This window comes from Eumetopias jubatus, unplaced genomic scaffold (genome assembly GCF_037043125.1).
Source record: "Eumetopias jubatus isolate StellerSeaLion01/CBP00866 unplaced genomic scaffold, mEumJub1_p1.0 scaffold_7, whole genome shotgun sequence".
In the NCBI taxonomy this organism is placed as follows: domain Eukaryota; kingdom Metazoa; phylum Chordata; class Mammalia; order Carnivora; family Otariidae; genus Eumetopias; species Eumetopias jubatus.
Window position 1 is genome coordinate 43481153 of NW_028274813.1, and position 9369 is coordinate 43490521.

Below are 9369 nucleotides of genomic sequence, written 5' to 3' on the forward strand. Positions count from 1 at the left end.
ATATTATATCTGTAACCTGCTACCCATAGGAGATGGGTCAGCCCCCTGGAGGAGTGGGGGTTTCCTCAGTTTGGTTTGCATCGCTTCTGTTTGTAAGCCTGCCCACCTGCCAGACACCTTTGCCTCTCTCCTTAACATGCATCCAATAATCCTTAGACATTAGTTGTGTGACTCTGACCTTGTCAAATATGCATGCACTCAATTCCAGCAGGTTACAAGAGACAGTGTATGAGGCTTTCTGAGTGGTCTGAATGTGCTGACTCCAATACGACCTCACATATGGTCAAAAAATACATCTTCCAAACAGACTTAGCTTGGACTCTTAAAGACCCCTACCCCCCTCTCCAGGAAGTGCCTGTGCAGAGTCCTAACTTCACCTCCAAGCTCACAGCTTTGTGCCTTCTGTGCTGAGTGCTCAGGAGGCGGAAGGCAAGCACAAGAGAGGTGTCATGCTGTGAAAATCCGTGTGAGGAAACCCCTTCCTTCCTAAGTGGTCATGTCAATAAGTTGCCTTGAAGCTCTGCTGAGCCATGGTGGTGTAATTACCCCATAATGGCAGTGATATGCTGGAGCCCATGGCCCCAACCTGAGTGGACTGATCAGGTGCATCTGTTCCCAATTCCACATTCAGTGATATCACCTTGGTAGGCTGAAGTGAGCCCCAGAGAAAGGATTTCCACCATGGAAACTGCCACACACTGCACATCAGGACACTTTTATGTCCCAGAGAACTGACTGTTAACACTACCAACATACCACTGTGTGATGGGGAAATGCTGCAGAACCACCCAGCAAACAAGAATCAGTGGAATGAGTTGTCGGCCTACCTCTTTCCTTCTCAAAAAGGACAGGGACGGTCCCAACCTCCAGAGCAGTGACAAGACCCATATGCTCAGTGATATTGGTAGAACTTTTGTTCGGAATTGGATGAGAAAAGAGACCAAGGGACAGTGACTTTCCACAGCGAATAATGCACACAACAATGCTGAACCACTGTAGACAAATGGGCTTCAAGAGGCAGATTATCATTTTGGGTACGACAAAATGTATCCTACCTCAGTAATCAGATTCTAATTACTTGCTCTGCCACTCACCTGGGCACCATGCAGGTCTTCCTCAGTAGTAGGAGAAAGGAAAGGGACTAAGCTCATTGTCAGACTGTCAAGCCCAGGGCTGGGCGTTTTTCATGGGTTAATGCAGTTGACCTTCACACAGTCCTATGTCTCAGGTATTAGTATACCCATTTTTCCAAGAAGGGAAATGAGGTCTGAACGCTAACTTGCCTAAGGTTACACCGTGGTAAGGAGCCAGATACAAATCTGGGTGTGTCTGACTCTAAAATCCACACCATTTGTATCACACCACACTGCTAAAAAGCCTCCTTTCATTTATCTGTGGAACTGCAATAAAACAAACAGCCACCCCTGCCTCATGAGAAATTAATGACAAATCTGTATTTTTAGAATAACAGTTTTGTTGAGACATAATTCCCATACCACTTTTAAAATGTACAATTTTGTGGGTTTTAGTATATTCACAAAGTTGTACAACTATAACCACTATCTGATTCTTATCACCCTCAAAAAGAAATCCCACACCCCTTAGCACTCATTCCCTGTTCCCTCCTCCCTGCAGCCCCTGGAAACCACTAGTCTACTTTCTGTCTCTATGGATTGGCCTATCCTGGACATTTCACATAAATGGAATCATACAATGTGTGGCCTTTTGTGTCTGGCTTCTTTCACTTAGTATATTATTGGCAGATCTTCTTTAAAGTTCATGGAGTTCAGCAGATGAAATCCACTAAACTGAAAGGCAAATATATGCAGTTTTTATTTAAATACCACTAGGCAATAGAAGGGAGGTAAAAAAAAAAAAAAGAGGTTCTGGCATCAATGTGTTTTTTAAATTCAATTCTACTACATTTATTGAGTGCTTCTTATATGCCAGACACAAAACAGAGACAATCCCTGCCCTCATAGAGCTTACATTATGGGGGGGAGAATCATACCAAAATAATAATTATAATATCATATTAGAATATCATAATAAACGTGTGAAAAAGAGCAGATTTGGGGGATTGCAGATGCTGGAGGAGGCCCCTGAGTCGCCTCCAGAACACATTTGTACATCTCTCCCTCTCTCTCACTAAATGCCTATTTGTGTCCCAGGTGCTGTCCTAATGCCCTGTGGGGTTCCGGATGCCTGACAGCAGCGGTAACACTGGATCCCCGTGTGACCGCCCTCGTCAGGTTACTGAGCATCTTTTCCACCATGGGTAGCGAGCGGACCAGTAGACAGCAACTCTCACTCTGTGATACTCCACCTTCCCCCAGGCCAGGCTCCCTTCCTCCCTGAAATCCAGAGCTCAGAAGAGCAAAGAAGTTCCCTTCCCCTCATCTCTTCTCATTAGAGCAGCTGGGGGGATGCCATCACCCCCAGCCAAGTGGGGCAGTGCCCAGCTCTAACCCCTGCAGGCCCTCTTCACCCTGCCCTCACACTTTCCACATTGATCAATGACCTGCAGAGTTTCTTGCGCCAGATATTTCGAGGCATAGTATCTGCCTTGGTCTGAAGCTTCCTGGAGCCTGGTGAGGCTTCCCCTAGCCTCCACATCCTGCCACTTCAGGAATCACTGTCTGCTTTGGCTCTCCTGCCGCTACTGTTGCTGTTTCTAAAACACTGAACTTTTTTTCCAATCCTACATTTATTCTTATAAATATAACTAGAAACACTTTCCTCCCAGGTAACCTCACCATCTCAAACATCAAACAAGATTTATTAGGCCATAAGAATCCACACCTCTGAGTAGGGATGGTGCCTATAGAAAATCCAGTTTTGGCCGCGCCGGCCAGGCCAGGTCGCGGTGGCCAGCACCGAGCCCAGGACTGCCACCCACCGGTGGTGGCAGGCTTCGGGGAAGAGGGGCCAGGGCCCGCTGGACCCCACCCACGTCTCCAGTTCAAACTGGAGAAGGAGAACAACGGCATCCAACAGAAGACCTTGGACGTTGGAGAGTGAATTGGAGGACGTACCTGGAGAAATGGATGCTAGAAGAAAACACTGGAAGGAGAATATGTTTGCTCCTTTCTTCAGTGCACAGGATGTTCTAGATGAGGCTTCTCAACCTGAATCTTCTTCTGAACAAATGACTTTAGATAAGGCCAGTAGAATAGAAGGAATTTATAATTTGTCTAGTAGAAAGTTTCAAGAAGAAAATAAATTTAAGAGGAAAGAATTTATTCCTCAACTAAATGAGAAAGAATAAGAACCAAATTTAAAAGAGAGAAAGATAAACATTTCAAAAAACGAAGCAGACACAAATTGTCTCCTGTGACTCATCTAATTTGGATGTAGTGACCGAAGAAAGCTTTAACAGCACAGAAGACCATTCTACCTGGAGTACAAAGGAATTACCAATCCTACCACGACCAGACATAAAGAAGAAATTTACCGATGGAATGTCTCCAAAACTTCGCCTGAATCTTTTGAATGAAGAACTGGAAAAACTTAACATGAAATGCAGGAAAATAGAAGAGGAATTTGAAAATGCTGAAAAAGAACTTTTGAACTCCAAAAAAGAAGTCTCCGCAAAACCCCTCAAGTTTCAGGAAACAGGGGGAGAAACTTCGAAGAAAGACAGGGAGCTTCAAGCTTTAAGAAATGACCTATCCGAAAGGACACTATATCCTACTTAAAGGGTCTATCCAACAAGAAGATCTAACAATTGTAAATATCTATGCCCCGAACATGGGAGCAGCCAATTATATAAGGCAATTAATAACAAAAGCAAAGAAACACATTGACAACAATACAATAATAGTGGGGGACTTTAACACCCCCCTGACTGAAATGGACAGATCATCTAAGCAAAAGATCAACAAGGAAATAAAGACTTTAAATGACACACTGGACCAAATGGACTTCACAGACATATTCAGAACATTCCATCCCAAAGCAACGGAATACACATTCTTCTCTAGTGCCCATGGAACATTCTCCAGAATTGATCACATCCTAGGTCACAAATCAGGTCTCAACCGGTACCAAAAGATTGGGATCATTCCCTGCATATTTTCAGACCACAATGCTTTGAAACTAGAACTCAATCACAAGAGGAAAGTCGGAAAGAACTCAAATACATGGAGGCTAAAGAGCATCCTACTAAAGAATGAATGGGTCAACCAGGAAATTAAAGAAGAATTAAAAAAATTCATGGAAACCAATGAAAATGAAAACACAACTGTCCAAAATCTTTGGGATACAGCAAAGGCAGTCCTGAGAGGAAAGTATATAGCAATACAAGCCTTTCTCAAGAAACAAGAAAGGTCTCAAATACACAATCTAACCCTACACCTAAAGGAGCTGAAGAAAGAACAGCAAATAAAGCCTAAACCCAGCAGGAGAAGAGACATAATAAAGATCAGAGCAGAAATCAATGAAATAGAAACCAAAAGAACAGTAGAACAGATCAACGAAACTAGGAGCTGGTTCTTTGAAAGAATTAACAAGATTGATAAACCCCTGGCCAGACTGATCAAAAAGAAAAGAGAAATGACCCATATCAACAAAATCATGAATGAAAGAGGAGAGATCACAACCAACACCAAAGAAATACAAACAATTATAAGAACATATTATGAGCAACTCTAGGCCAGCAAATTAGATAACCTGGAAGAAATGGGTGCATTCCTAGAGATGTATCAACTACCAAAACTGAACCAGGAAGAAATAGAAAACCTGAACAGACCTATAACCACTAAGGAAATTGAAGCAGTCATCAAAAATCTCCCAAGAAATAAAAGCCCAGGGCCAGATGGCTTCCCAGGGGAATTCTATCAGACATTTAAAGAAGAATTAATACCTATTCTCCTGAAACTGTTCCAAAAAATAGAAATGGAAGGAAAACTTCCAAATTCATTTTATGAGGCCACCATTACCTTGATCCCAAAACCAGACAAAGATCCCATCAAAAAGGAGAATTACAGACCAATATCCTTGATGAACATGGATGCAAAAATTCTCACCAAAATACTAGCCAATAGGATCCAACAGTACATTAAAAGGATTATTCACCACGACCAAGTGGGATTTATCCCTGGGCCGCAAGGCTGGTTCAACATCCGCAAATCAATCAACGTGATACAATACATTAACAAAAGAAAGAACAAGAATCATATGATCCTCTCAATAGATGCAGAAAAAGCATTTGACAAAGTACAGCATCCTTTCTTGATCAAAACTCTTCAGAGTATAGGGATAGAGGGTACATACCTCAATATCATAAAAGCCATTTACGAAAAACCTACAGCGAATATCATTCTCAATGGGGAAAAGCTGACAGCTTTTCCCCTAAGGTCAGGAACGCGGCAGGGATGTCCACTCTCACCACTGCTATTCAACATAGTATTAGAAGTCCTAGCCACAGCAATCAGACAACAAAAAGAAATCAAAGGCATCCAAATCGGCAAAGAGGAAGTCAAACTCTCACTCTTTGCAGATGATATGATACTTTATGTGGAAAACCCAAAAGACTCCACCCCAAAACTGCTAGAACTCATACAGGAATTCAGTCAAGTAGCAGGCTATAAAATCAATGCACAGAAATCAGTGGCATTCCTATACACCAACAACAAGACAGAAGAGAGACAAATCAAGGAGTCGATCCCATTCACAATTGCACCCAAAACCATAAGATACCTAGGAATAAATTTAACCAAAGAGGCAAAGGATCTGTACTCAGAAAACTATAAAATACTCAGGAAAGAAATTGAAGAAGACACAAAGAAATGGAAAAACGTTCCATGCTCATGGATTGGAAGAACCAACATTGTGAAGATGTCAATGCTACCTAGAGCAATCTACACATTCAATGCAATCCCCATCAAAATACCATCCACTTTTTTCAAAGAAATGGAACAAATAATCCTAAAATTTGTATGGAACCAGAAGAGACCCCGAATAGCCAGAGGAATCTTGAAAAAGAAAAGCAAAGCTGGCGGCATCACAATTCCGGACTTCCAGCTCTATTACAAAGCTGTCATCATCAAGACAGTATGGTACTGGCACAAAAACAGACACATAGATCAATGGAACAGAATCGAGAGCCCAGAAATGGACCCTCAACTCTATGGTCAACTCATCTTTGACAAAGCAGGAAAGAATGTCCAGTGGAAAAAAGACAGTCTCTTCAACAAATGGTGTTGGGAAAATTGGACAGCCACATGCAGAAGAATGAAACTGGACCATTTCCTTACACCACACACAAAAATAGACTCCAAATGGTTGAAAGACCTAAACGTGAGACAGGAGTCCATCCAAATCCTAAAGGAGAACACAGGTAGCAACCTCTTCGACCTCAGCTGCAGCAACTTCTTCCTAGAAACATCACCAAAGGCACAGGAAGCCAGGGCAAAAATGAACTATTGGGATTTCATCAAGATAAAAAGCTTTTGCACAGCAAAAGAAACAGTCCACAAAACCAAAAGGCAACCGACAGAATGGGAGAAGATATTTACAAACGACATATCAGATAAAGGGCTCGTATCCAAAATCTATAAAGAACTTATCAAACTCAACACCCAAAGAACAAATAATCCAATCAAGAAATGGGCAGAAGACATGAACAGACATTTTTCCAAAGAAGACATCCAAATGGCCAACAGGCACATGAAAAAGTGCTCAACATCACTCGGCATCAGGGAAATCCAAATCAAAACCTCAAAGAGATACCACCTCACACCAGTCAGAATGGCTAAAATTAACAAGTCAGGGAACGACAGATGTTGGCGGGGATGTGGAGAAAGGGGACCCCTCCTACACTGTTGGTGGGAATGCAAGCTGGTGCAACCCCTCTGGAAAACAGTATGGAGGTTCCTCAAACAGTTGAAATTAGAGCTACCGTTCGATCCAGCAATTGCGCTACTGGGTATTTACCCCAAAGATACAAATGTAGGGACCCGAAGGGGTACGTGCACCTCGATGTTTATAGCAGCAATGTCCACAATAGCCAAACTGTGGAAAGAGCCAAGATGTCCATCGACAGATGAATGGATAAAGAAGATGTGGTATATATATACAATGGAATATTATGCAGCCATCAAAAGGAATGAGATCTTGCCATTTGCAACGATGTGGATGGAACTGGAGGCTGTTATGCTGAGTGAAATAAGTCAATCAGAGAAAGACATGTATCATATGACCTCACTGATATGAGGAATTCTTAATCTCAGGAACAAAATGAGGGTTGCTGGAGTGGTCGGGGGTGGGAGGGATGGGGTGGCTGGGTGATGGACATTGGGGAAGATATGTGCTACGGTGAGCGCTGTGAATTGTGTAAGACTGTTGAATCACAGATCTGTACTTCTGAAACAAATAATGCAACATATTTTAAGAAAAAAGAAAAAGAAGAAGATAGCAGGAGAGGAAGAATGAAGGGGAGTAAGTCAGAGGGGGAGACGAACCAGGAGAGATGATGGACTCTGAAAAACAAACTGAGGTTTCTGGAGGGGAGGAGGGTGGGGGGATGGGTTAGCCTGGTGATGGGTATTGAGGAGGGCACGTTCTGCATGGAGCACTGGGTGTTATGAACAAACAATGAATCATGGAACAGTACACCAAAACAAATTATGTAATATATGGTGATTAACATAACAATAAAAAATTAAAAAAAAAAAAAGAAATGACCTATCCGAGAAAGTGACAAACGTCCAGAACGTAACCGAAGAGCTCCAGCAAGCCAAAGAACTCATCCACAGGCTGAGCCTAGAGAACTGAGATTTAAAAGAGGCCGTTAGGAAACTCAAGCGTCAGACAGAGATCAGAAACGCACTCCTGAAGGAAGAGATGAAACTGTATTATGAGCTAGAGATGGAAAAGATCCGCGGGGAGCTGGACGCCATCAAGAATGAGCTGAGAGCCGAGAAGACCCTGCAAGCAAGAAATAACAGGGCCCTGGGGTTGCTTAGGAAACACTTTGCTTCGGTGACGTCATCAAGCACCCTGGACAGCTTGACGGAGGATTTTTTTTAAAACTCAAAAAAATTAAAAAAAGAAAAAGCTTTTCATGAGGCAAATCATGGAGCCAAATCAATGTTTCTCATGCTTTCTTTGTGTGCTGCTTAAAATGTGGGCAATGGGAAGTAGGTGTTCATTTGGGTGGAATCAGGCTATCCATAAAAGTATGTAAGCATTAACTTCAAAGCTTCTGTTTTCTCCTTCTCGGGACGATATCACAAGAGTCCAAATGGAAATGAAGCTTCAGAAATCTCTTCTTTATATATATCTGTTTCACTCAAAAACATGTAGTGATTCACCAAATCATTTATGAATACAAATCAACAGCCATTTTGTGATCTTGTGAGCAATATGTCCTTGGCACATGAATATTCTTCCATCTGTGTTCATTGATGTTAACAATAAAAATCTTGTTTGTGTGTATAAGCACAAAAAAAAAGAAAATCCAGTTTTGTTCCACCAAGAAATACACTCTTTCTTCCACCAGCAGTACACGCTGCTATATATATATATATATATATAATTAATATATATACATATATATAATCACATTTTTCAAATAGCTTTTTCTTATTATAAAAATACTACATAAAAAAAAATAATAGCACATGTCCTTAGAGAGAAAATAGAAAATACAAAAAGGAAAAGCAAAGTCACCCCCTATAGTGAGGAGTCTCTAAGATGACCCCCAGTGATCCTTCCTCTGGATAGTCATGTCCTTGTGAAATCCCTTCCATTTGCCTGTGGACTAGACCTAGTGACTCACATCTAGTGAACAGAATATAGAAAAGTCATGGATATCACTTCTGAGATTAGGTGTGCAAAAAAGAGCACAGCAGGCCTGAGACTGTTACCTTAGAAAGCCCTGCTTATAAGGTTGTCCCTTGGCTGGTGTCTGGGAACTTGGATTTCAAGAGTTTTCCCACCATTCCCTGATAAGAAGGGCTCACTGTACCTAAACTGTTTGGGCAAACAATATGGCTTAAGCTGAGTACCAGTCTTCCCTCTGGGAGTCAGGAATTTTGATACATACTGGGCAGAGGGTACCTATATGACCAGCTCCTACTCAAATCCCTGGGCACTGAATTGTTAATGAGCATCCCTGGTAAACAACACTTCACACATGTTGTCACAACTCACTGCTGGGGGAATTCAGTGTGCCCTGATGACTCCACTGGGAGAGGACTCTTGGAAGCTCATACCTGGTTTCCTCCAGACTTCACCTCATGCACTTTTCCCTTTGCTGATTTTGCTGTGCATCCTTTCACTGTAATAAATCATAGTCCGTATGCTATGACTATATAGAATATGACTATGTGCTGAGCCCTGTGAGCCCTCCTAGAGAATCATCAG

At 42.0% G+C, this 9369-nt stretch overlaps 1 pseudogene; it reads left to right on the top strand.

Annotated features, from left to right (window-relative positions):
* Window positions 1–3043: 3043 nt before the first annotated feature.
* On the top strand, window positions 3044–8031 carry LOC114210403 (coiled-coil domain-containing protein 160-like; annotated as a pseudogene).
* Window positions 8032–9369: the final 1338 nt, after the last annotated feature.